Genomic DNA, 11,605 nt, shown 5'->3' on the forward strand with positions numbered 1-11,605 from the left:
AGTGTGACATACACCTAATAAATTGTAACATACTCTTAGCATGCCACATTCACCATCACTCATACATAATCACCGTCTTTGCAGAGGAGCTCAAATACGACACTTTAGATGTCCCTCCAAACTGACAATATCCCAAACCCCACAATTAGAGTGCAGGCATTTTACTTCCCATATCCAGAACTCAAGTCCGGCTAACCAGTTTGCACACACACACACACACAATATATATATATATATATATATATATATATACATATATATACATACAATATATATATAGATATATATATATATATATATATATATATATATATATATATATATATATATATATATATAGTGGTATTGATCAATAACAACACTGCGCTAGCCAAGGATTCGAACTCATGTTGTACTGGCCTGCCTCATGGTAAGTGAGAATCACATGACGCTTTATACCACAGGACCACCCAACCCTACAAAGAATGGTGCAGCCAGCACACAGCTAGCTGTTGGGCCGAGGGCATACGGAGGTGTGGGAGCTTCTAAGCTAATTTCATTCTCATCCCTGTTTGGTGTACTAGCCCTCGGTGTACTATGCCCTCGGATGGCGGTCCAACAGCTAGCTGTGTGCTGGCTGCGCCATTCTTTGTAGGGTTGGGTGGTCCTGTGGTATAAAGCGTCATGTGATTCTCGCTTACCATGAGGCAGGCCAGTACAACATGGGTTCGAATCCTTGGCTAGCGCAGTGTTGTTATTGATCAATACCACTATATATATATATATATATATATATATATATATATATATATATATATATATATATATATCTATATATATATATATATATATATATATCTTTAAACGAATAAGAGAAAAGTTTAGAAATTACTTAATTTTAAATGAGCCCTTGCTAATTGACGAACTTTGCCTATTCGGCACGACATATATATATAATATATATATATATATATATATATATATATATATATATATATATATATATATATATATATATATATATATATATATATATATATATATATATATATATATATATATATATATATATATATATATATATACATATATATATATATATATATATATATATATATATATATATATATATATATATATATATATATATACATATATATATATATATATATATATATATATATATATATATATATATATATATATATATATATATATATATATATATATATATATATATAAAGTATAGGGAGGTACCACCTCTAGAACGATCACAGGGACCCTCATCCTCAGAGAAAAGAATAAACTTGCTTCAGGGAAAACTCAAGGTTCTCCCTGAAGCTGTTTGAGAATTTTCTCCTACCACCCCCTATATTTCAGGTATGTTTTATTTAAAGACAAAATACATTGGCCAAACATTCACAAAAATGCATCAGAAAGTAAAACAACATAGGTAACTCAGAGCTACATCTCGAATACTTCGTCCAGCTCCCCTGCGGTGGGCCATATATATATATATATATATATATATATATATATATACATATATATATATATATATATATATATATATATATATATATATATATATATATATATATATATATATATATATATATATATATATATACATGCAAGACAACAACGGGGGGAGGGTTGAATAATAGCTCTAGTTCATAATGTGTTGCCATCAACACATCAATAGCTTGCATTGTGGCAGAAATGAGCAGGAAATCCATGAAGATCCATTTAAGTCTACCTTTGAACGACTAACAGAACTTCCACTTCTAATCTTCCACATATTAATCCCTCTTTTCTACTTTATTAGTCATCAGGCAACATTATAAACAATTTTGACTATCATCAGAAATGAGAGACCCACAAGTAATCATGTTTAAAGTTGGTATTTATTTCTTAGCTGCACATTCTATAGTATTACATGAAGCTGAGAGTTCCATATTGATTTGCTCTTCAACTCTTTTATCAACCAAGTGGTTGATGCAGAAGAATTATTAATATCTGGTGCAAGTAATTCGTAAAAGGAATCTGTCGATGACTCACGAAATCGTAATGAAACGATTGCAAACAAACCATACCACGGCCAGGGTTAGAACCCGCGATCAGTGGCTAACGCGACGTTCTGGAGGTTTGAGATTCTCTGATCGAGGGTTCTAACCCCTCCCGTGGTATGGTTCAATCCCTCGATAATATAACCAAGCAACCAGGAGAGTAACTGTGTATAACTTGCTCACGTTTGGTTCACTTGACTTCTGGCCATGACACTTGCTTCTTGTTGCCTTTAGATTAACTGTACAACAGGGAAATGGAATCGTAGGGATACATAACTCACATTTGAAGACCCATCAGACACATACACACTCGTCAAATGTATCACTGTGAACATTAAAATGGTATAAAATACCGACAGGTTGTTAGGTAAGACACATATGCAACAGTTAGGTATCTTTATTTCGAAACGTTTCGCCTACACAGTAGGCTTCTTCAGTCGAGTACAGAAAAGTTGATAGAAGCAGAAGATACTTGAAGACGATGTAATCAGTCCATCACCCTTGAAGTTTTGAGGTGGTCAGTCCCTCAGTCTGGAGAAGAGTATTGTTCCATAGTCTGAAACAATATGGAGTTGAAGTGACAGGATGGAGCCTTATATACCGCCAGGAGGTGAGATGTAGGCCACTAGTAGAGGTAAGAATGTTGTCGTTGGGAGGTCAGGTCCCTCTCAAATCCAGCCATTCTCACTAGTAGAAGTTGTCCAAGTTATTTCAGGTCAGTACCAAGATACCCTTGTGTTGCAGTGTCTGACAGAGTGAACATTAAAATGGCGAAACGTTTCGAAATAAAGATACCTAACTGTTGCATATGTATCTTACCTAACAACCTGTCGGTATTTTATACCATTTTAATGTTCACTCTGTCAGACACTGCAACACAAGGGTATCTTGGTACAGACCTGAAATCAACTTTGTCAACTTCTACTAGTGAGAATGGCTGGATTTGAGAGGGACCTGACCTTCCAACGACAGCATTCTTACCTCTACTAGTGGCCTACATCTCACCTCCTGGCGGTATATAGGCTCCATCCTGTCACTTCAACTCCATATTGTTTCAGACTATGGAACAATACTCTTCTCCAGACTGAGGGACTGACCACCTCAAAACTTCAAGGGTGATGGACTGATTACATCGTCTTCAAGTATCTTCTGCGTCTATCAACTTTTCTGTACTCGACTGAAGAAGCCTACTGTGTTGGCGAAACGTTTCGAAATAAAGATACCTAACTGTTGCATATGTGTCTTACCTAACAAATGTATCACTGTTGAGGATATTCAACTTGTTAGAACAAAACTGTGTTAAATTCAGGCCAACCTAACGGACACACACAAAAAATATACACTTAAAGCAGGAATTTAAATCATTCGTGGGTAAGCGCCCCACGTTTTTCTATTAAGTGCATTCCGTGCACATGAGAGCGTGTACCGACTCTTCCACAATGTGTGCAACGCCAGCCATCAGCAAGCATGCACCTACCAGGCTCATAAGAGCAACGGTAACAACGACAGCGAACAATGTCTGCAACAACTACACCTGAATAATACAGGCACGCTGCTTGGCCCACACAATAAGAACAGGGCATTACCCCCTCTACTGGGAATTGTGGGCGCGCGAAAAAATGGAATGAGGCGTTTAGCGAGCGGAAGTAACCAAAGGGACGCGAAGTACAAGGTGGGAGGGAACAAGATGGGAGGGAACAAGGTGGGAGGGAACAAAGTGGCAGGGAACTTGGTGAGAGGGAACAAGGTGAGAGGAACAAGCGAAAAAATTAAAAACAAAAGAGAAATACCAGGAGATGAGCACTTTGTATGAGAGGAAAAAATGTCTTCTCCAGAGAGAGTTAGAGATTAATACCAAAGTTGATATGACACACAAAGAGGAAGTGTTGTAGTGGTGGTGTCGTAGTGGTGTAGGGTGTTGTAGTAGTGTTGTAATGGTGTAGTGGTGGTGTCGTAGTGGTGTAGTGTGTTGTAGTAGAGTTGTAATGGTGTAGTGGTGATGTCGTAGTGGTGTAGTGGGGGTGTTGTAGTAGTGTTGTAATGGTGTAGTGGTGGTGTCGTAGTGGTGTAGGGTGTTGTAGTAGTGTTGTAATGGTGTAGTGGTGGTGTCGTAGTGGTGTAGTGTGTTGTAGTAGAGTTGTAATGGTGTAGTGGTGATGTCGTAGTGGTGTAGTGGGGGTGTTGTAGTAGTGTTGTAATGGTGTAGTGGTGGTGTCGTAGTGGTGTAGGGTGTTGTAGTAGTGTTGTAATGGTGTAGTGGTGGTGTCGTAGTGGTGTAGTGTGTTGTAGTAGAGTTGTAATGGTGTAGTGGTGATGTCGTAGTGGTGTAGTGGGGGTGTTGTAGTAGTGTTGTAATGGTGTAGTGGTGGTGTCGTAGTGGTGTAGGGTGTTGTAGTAGTGTTGTAATGGTGTAGTGGTGGTGTCGTAGTGGTGTAGTGTGTTGTAGTAGAGTTGTAATGGTGTAGTGGTGATGTCGTATGGTGTAGTGGGGGTGTTGTAGTAGTGTTGTAATGGTGTAGTGGTGGTGTCGTAGTGGTGTAGGGTGTTGTAGTAGTGTTGTAATGGTGTAGTGGTGGTGTCGTAGTGGTGTAGTGTGTTGTAGTAGAGTTGTAATGGTGTAGTGGTGATGTCGTAGTGGTGTAGTGGGGGTGTTGTAGTAGTGTTGTAATGGTGTAGTGGTGGTGTCGTAGTGGTGTAGGGTGTTGTAGTAGTGTTGTAATGGTGTAGTGGTGGTGTCGTAGTGGTGTAGTGGGGGTGTTGTAGTAGTGTTGTAATGGTGTAGTGGTGGTGTCGTAGTGGTGTAGTGTGTTGTAGTAGAGTTGTAATGGTGTAGTGGTGATGTCGTAGTGGTGTAGTGGGGGTGTTGTAGTAGTGTTGTAATGGTGTAGTGGTGGTGTCGTAGTGGTGTAGGGTGTTGTAGTAGTGTTGTAATGGTGTAGTGGTGGTGTCGTAGTGGTGTAGTGTGTTGTAGTAGAGTTGTAATGGTGTAGTGGTGATGTCGTAGTGGTGTAGTGGGGGTGTTGTAGTAGTGTTGTAATGGTGTAGTGGTGGTGTCGTAGTGGTGTAGGGTGTTGTAGTAGTGTTGTAATGGTGTAGTGGTGGTGTCGTAGTGGTGTAGTGTGTTGTAGTAGAGTTGTAATGGTGTAGTGGTGATGTCGTAGTGGTGTAGTGGGGGTGTTGTAGTAGTGTTGTAATGGTGTAGTGGTGGTGTCGTAGTGGTGTAGGGTGTTGTAGTAGTGTTGTAATGGTGTAGTGGTGGTGTCGTAGTGGTGTAGTGTGTTGTAGTAGAGTTGTAATGGTGTAGTGGTGATGTCGTAGTGGTGTAGTGGGGGTGTTGTAGTAGTGTTGTAATGGTGTAGTGGTGGTGTCGTAGTGGTGTAGGGTGTTGTAGTAGTGTTGTAATGGTGTAGTGGTGGTGTCGTAGTGGTGTAGTGGGGGTGTTGTAGTAGTGTTGTAATGGTGTAGTGGTGGTGTCGTAGTGGTGTAGGGTGTTGTAGTAGTGTTGTAATGGTGTAGTGGTGGTGTCGTAGTGGTGTAGTGGGGGTGTTGTAGTAGTGTTGTAATGGTGTAGTGGTGGTGTCGTAGTGGTGTAGGGTGTTGTAGTAGTGTTGTAATGGTGTAGTGGTGGTGTCGTAGTGGTGTAGTGGGGGTGTTGTAGTAGTGTTTTAGTGGTGTAATGGGGTGTTGTAGTAGTGTTGTAATGGTGTAGTGGTGGTGTCGTAGTGGTGTAGGGTGTTGTAGTAGTGTTGTAATGGTGTAGTGGTGTAGTGGGGGTGTTGTAGTAGTGTTTTAGTGGTGTAATGGGGTGTTGTAGTAGTGTTGTAATGGTGTAGTGGTGGTGTCGTAGTGGTGTAGGGTGTTGTAGTAGTGTTGTAATGGTGTAGTGGTGGTGTCGTAGTGGTGTAGTGGGGGTGTTGTAGTAGTGTTTTAGTGGTGTAATGGGGTGTTGTAGTAGTGTTGTAATGGTGTAGTGGGGGTATTGTAGTAGTGTTTTAGTGATGTAATGGGGTGTTGTAGTAGTGTTGTAATGGTGTAGTGGGGGTGTTGTAGTAGTGTTGTAATGGTGTAGTGGGGGTGTTGTAGTAGTGTTGTAATGGTGTAGTGGGGGTGTTGTAGTAGTGTTTTAGTGATGTAATGGGGTGTTGTAGTAGTGTTGTAATGGTGTAGTGGGGGTGTTGTAGTAGTGTTGTAATGGTGTAGTGGGGTGTTGTAGTAGTGTTGTAATGGTGTAGTATAGTGTTGTAGTAGTGTTGTAATGGTGTAATGGGGTGTTGTAGTAGTGTTGTAGTGGTGTAATGGGGTGTTGTAGTAGTGTTGTAGTGGTGTAATGGGGTGATGTAGTAGTGTTGTAGTGGTGTAGTGGGGGTGTTGTAGTGGTGTAGTGGGGGTGTTGTAGTGGTGTAGTGGGGGTGTTGTAGTAGTGTTGTAGTGGGGGTGTTGTAGTAGTGTTGTAGTGGGGGTGTTGTAGTAGTGTTGTAGTGGGGGTGTTGTAGTAGTGTTGTAGTGGTGTAATGGAGTGTTGTAGTAGTGTTGTAGTGGTGTAATGGAGTGTTGTAGTAGTGTTGTAGTGGTGTAATGGAGTGTTGTAGTAGTGTTGTAGTGGTGTAGTGGGGGTGTTGTAGTAGTGTTGTAGTGGGGGTGTTGTAGTAGTGTTGTAGTGGGGGTGTTGTAGTAGTGTTCTAGTGGTGTAGTAGGGGGTGTTGTAGTAGTGTTGTAATGTTGTAGTGGTGGTGTTGTAGTGGTGTAGTGGGGGTGTTGTTGTAGTGTTGTAGTGGTTATGGTAATTAGTGATTGTACTTTAGTGATGTTGTGATGTATTGCAGTGATTGTGGTGGTATTGTGATGGTAGTGGTGGTAGTGTGATGGTGGTATTGTGATGGTCGTGGTGGTAGTGTGATGGTGGTATTGTGATGGCAGTGGTGGTACTGTGATGGTAGTGGTGGTATTGTGGTGGTGGTGGTGGTGGTATTGTGATAGCAGTGGTGGTACTGTGGTGGTGGTGGTATTGTGATGGTAGAGGTGGTATTGTGATGGTAGAGGTGGTATAGTGACGGTGGTGATGGTATTATGATGATGGTAGTGGCGGTATTGTGATGGTGATGGTATTGTGATAGTGGTGGTAGTGTGAAGGTGGTGGTGGTGGTATTGTGATGGTGATATGATGGTGGTGGTATTGTGATGGTGGTGATGGTGGTGGTAGTATTGTGATGGTGGTGATGGTGGTGGTGGGATTGTGATGGTGGTGATGATGGTGGTGGTATTGTGATTGTGGTGGTGGTATTGTGATGGTGGTGTTGGTGGTGGTGGTATTGTGATGGTGGTGATGGTATTGTGATGGTGGTGATGGTGGTGATGGTGGTGGTGGTATTGTGATGGTTGTGGTGTTGGTGGTGGTGGTATTGTGATGGTGGTGGTGGTATTGTGATGATGGTGGTGGTGCTGGTATTGTATTAGTGGTGGTGGTTCTGGTATTGTGATGGTGGTACTGGTATTATGGTACTGGTGGTACTGGTATTATGGTAGTGGTGGTACTGGTATTATGGTGGTAGTGGTATTGTGATGGTGGTGGTGGTGGTGGCAGCATTGCTATTTTGATGGTGGTGGTAATGGTATTGTCATTGAGGTGGTATTGGTATTTTGACGGTGGTGATGGTGGTATGGTGGTGGTGGTATGGTATGGTGGTGTTGGTATGGTGTGGTGGTGTTGGTATGGTGGCTGTGGTATGGTGGTGGTGGTATGGTGGTGGTGGTATGGTGTTGGTATGGTGGTGGTATGGTGGTGTTGGTATGATGGTGGTGGTGGTATGGTGTTGGTATGGTGGTGGTAGTATGGTGGTGTTGGTATGGTGGTGATGGTATGGTGGTGGTGGTATGGTGGTGGTGGTGGTGGTGGTGGTGGCGGTGGTATGGTGGTGGTGGTGGTGGTGGTGGTTGTGGGGGTAGTGGTAATGGTAGTGGTGGTGGTCATAGTGTAAGTGGTGGTGGTGGGGGTAGTGGTAATGGTGGTGGTGGTGGTAGGGGTAGTGGTAATGTTGGTGGTGGTCGGGGTAGTGGTAATGGTGGTGGTGGTGTAGGTGGTGGTGATGGTGTAGGTCGTGGTGGTGGGGGTAGTGGCAATGGTGGTGGTGTTGGTGGTGGTGGTGGGGGTAGTGGTAATGGGGGTGGTGGTGTAGGTGGTGGTGGTGGGGTAATGGTAATGGTGGTGGTGATGCTAAGTATATAATTTCTCCATGTTTTGGACTGAGACATTATTTATACCAAGCTACTTCTCGTAACTGTTGTACAAGTGGGTTCACGGTAGAAAATTCAAGACTTCGAAAGATATACGATCGACAGAAATTCGGGACCTACTGGTTTGGATGATTATCGCGTACGGATGTCGGTCCAGCAAACAACACCCATGCCAACACCTGGGTATCTTCATTCTGAAGACTTATCTCCTATCTGTTATTCAAAGGAGTAGAAATTTTGGACACTAGAAGACGACGTAATCAGTCCCTCATCACAGATGTTCACCAATGGATTCTTGTTACGTAGAATGAGCATGAATATGGATTCTTATGTAGACGTCAGATGAGGTGCAGCAGTTGAAGGCATCTTCGCCAGCGGGCGTAACCCAGTTGGTCCCAAGATTCCATGGTGTCGCTTTCCATAACAATTATCAAAGCAATAATGGTTGATGAAAAAGACACATGCATAGCACTTGGGTATCTTTACTCTGAAGATATTTCATCAATAAACAGCTTTAATCATTTCAATACAGGTGTTGGCTGAAGGTATTGAAACCTGCGTGCTAACCTCTGGCCCAACTCTTGGGCGTGACATCCCTTTTCTAGTGTCTTACGATGCCTTCAGCAGATGAATTAGACACATGTGCAACAACTGGAGAGGTTTATTTTGTAGACGTTCACAAACCAGTAGCTTTATCAGTCCCTTAACCTCGCAGAATTATATTCAGAAGACAGTTGATGAGGTAATCAGTCCCTCAACCCAGGAACTGGTGTTGAGCACTTAATCCGCGGTATAGGCAGGACTGGCGCTTATATACTGGAGTTGGATGAGGTGCAGCAGATGAAGGTATTGTCACTGGTAGGCGGGACCCACCAGTGGAAGTAGGTCAAGCCTAAGAGTCGTGCCAGAAGTTAGCAAGTAGTTGTGATGTCCTCTGTATAAAGATTCCATGATGTTCTTGTATCTGACTTATGATAAGGCTGTTTTCTACCAGTAACAAGGCCTTCCTTCGTCTGCTACACTTTATCTGGCTAAAGAATACATGCTCCCATCTACCTACCTGTGCTTCAGATTCATCAGTGCTACGGTGCTCATCATTTGCTCCTATGTTAAGGGACTAATTACCTTATCTTATACTGTCTTCTGTATATAATTATGCAAGGCTGAGGGACTGATTACTTCTTTTTTAAAGCCTTCCGTTGAGGTCCTTGAACTGTAGTGATCAAGCCTCCGATGGTGAAATGTTTACAAAATATAGGATTCCAGATGTTCATCGTGTGTTTTATTCATCATTTTATCGGTATTATATACCACTGATTAATGTCTTCAATTGCTGCACCTCATCTGACACCTATTTAAGCGTTCATTTTCCCGCAGTGCTTAAGATTTATCAAGATTTCGATGGTGAACGACTTCATTAAGAATACTGGACTGGCTGCTTCTGCTTCTACTGTCTTCAGTGTCAAAATCTTTCAACAATCTTTGTACTGAAGTGATAGAGCCACTGAATGGTGAAACTTTTCAAGTTAACTATACCCAGGTGTTGCACTTGTGTCTTATTCATCAACTTGTCGATATTGCATTCCATTGCGGTCTGACACATTGATTAAATTGTTAATTCCTGCTAAAAGCTTATAATGGAAAAGCACACAATGAAACCTGATTTTGCAAGTATTCGAGAATGAAGCTCCAAATGTTCATTTAACTCCCTCAAAGTAATTTAAGATATGTAACCAGTTTTCTGAATCATCACAGGTTGCCAACCCTCAACCTCACACAGTGGGAAATCCTCTTCATGCTAATTCGAAATAGATAAGTCATTATGAGGGATCATCAATGTCTACTCACCCTGGCTCTGTCTGCTAGTCGTATTCCAATCTCAAGGCCCTTGGATAACTCAGAGAGGATAATTACTGTGCAGGAGGATCATAGAACACGCTCCTTGGCAGCCCAGGAGGACACCGAGACATCAGAGCAAAACAGAATAGTTGGAGGAATGGATGTCCGAATACGTGTTTGTAATTATCTATTTGTAATTGTGTGTATACATGTGTATATATATTTTATTATTTTATTATTATCACACTGGCCGATTCCCACCAAGGCAGGGTGGCCCGAAAAGAAAAACTTTCACCATCATTCACTCCATCACTGTCTTGCCAGAAGGGTGCTTTACACTACAGTTTTTAAACTGCAACATTAACACACCTCCTTCAGAGTGCAGGCACTGTACTTCCCATCTCCAGGACTCAAGTTCTCCCTGCCGGTTTCCCTGAATCCCTTCATAAATGTTACTTTGCTCACACTCCAACAGCACGTCAAGCATTAAAAACCATTTGTCTCCATTCACTCCTATCAAACACGCTCACGCATGCCTGCTGGAAGTCCAAGCCCCTCGTACACAAAACCTCCTTTACCCCCTCCCTCCAACCTTTCCTAGGCCGACCCCTACCCCGCCTTCCTTCCACTACAGACTGATACACTCTTGAAGTCATTCTGTTTCGCTCCATTCTCTCTACATGTCCGAACCACCTCAACAACACTTCCTCAGCCCTCTGGACAACAGTTTTGGTAATCCCGCACCTCCTCCTAACTTCAAAACTACGAATTCTCTGCATTATATTCACACCACACATTGCCCTCAGACATGACATCTCCACTGCCTCCAGCCTTCTCCTCGCTGCAACATTCATCACCCATGCTTCACAACCATATAAGAGCGTTAGTAAAACTGTACCCTCATACATTTCCCTCTTTGCCTCCAAGGACAAAGTTCTTTGTCTCCACAGACTCCTAAGTGCACCGCTCACCCTTTTCCCGTCATTAATTCTATGATTCACCTCATCTTTCATAGACCCATCCGCTGACACGTCCACTCCCAAATATCTGAATACATTCACCTCCTCCATACTCTCTCCCACCAATCTGATATCCAATCTTTCATCACCTAATCTTTTTGTAATCACTTTTAATTTTCTTCTTTTACATACCCTACCAAATTCATCCACCAACCTCTGCAACTTCTCTTCAGAATCTCCCAAGAGCACAGAGTCATCAGCAAAGAGCAACTGTGACAACTCCCACTTTATGTGTGATTCTTCATCTTTTAACTCCACACCTCTTACCAAGACCCTCGCATTTACTTCTCTTACAACCCCATCTATAAATATATTAAACAACCACGGTGACATCACACATCCTTGTCTAAGGCCTACTTTTACTGGGAAATAATTTTCCTCTTTCCTACATACTCTAACTTGAGCCTCACTATCCTCTTAAAAACTCTTCACTGCTTTCAGTAACCTACCTCCTACACCATACACCTG

This window comes from Cherax quadricarinatus, chromosome 8 (assembly GCF_038502225.1).
Source record: "Cherax quadricarinatus isolate ZL_2023a chromosome 8, ASM3850222v1, whole genome shotgun sequence".
NCBI lineage: Eukaryota > Metazoa > Arthropoda > Malacostraca > Decapoda > Parastacidae > Cherax > Cherax quadricarinatus.